This window comes from Bison bison, unplaced genomic scaffold (assembly GCF_000754665.1).
Source record: "Bison bison bison isolate TAMUID 2011002044 unplaced genomic scaffold, Bison_UMD1.0 scf7180017864519, whole genome shotgun sequence".
Lineage (NCBI taxonomy): Eukaryota > Metazoa > Chordata > Mammalia > Artiodactyla > Bovidae > Bison > Bison bison.
In genome coordinates, this window is record NW_011495072.1 from 2,634,728 (window position 1) to 2,634,974 (window position 247).

Sequence of the window (247 nt, forward strand, 5' to 3'; positions counted from 1 at the left end):
CCACCTCATGCGAAGAGTTGACTCATTGGAAAAGACTCTGATGCTGGGAGGGATTGGGGGCAGGAGGAGAAGGGGACGACAGAGGGTGAGATGGCTGGATGGCATCACCGACTCGATGGACGTGAGTCTGAGTGAACTCCGGGAGTTGGTGATGGACAAGGAGGCCTGGAGTGCTGCGATTCATGGGGTCGCAAAGAGTCGGACACGACTGAGAGACTAAACTGAACTGAAGGTCGCATCATAAACA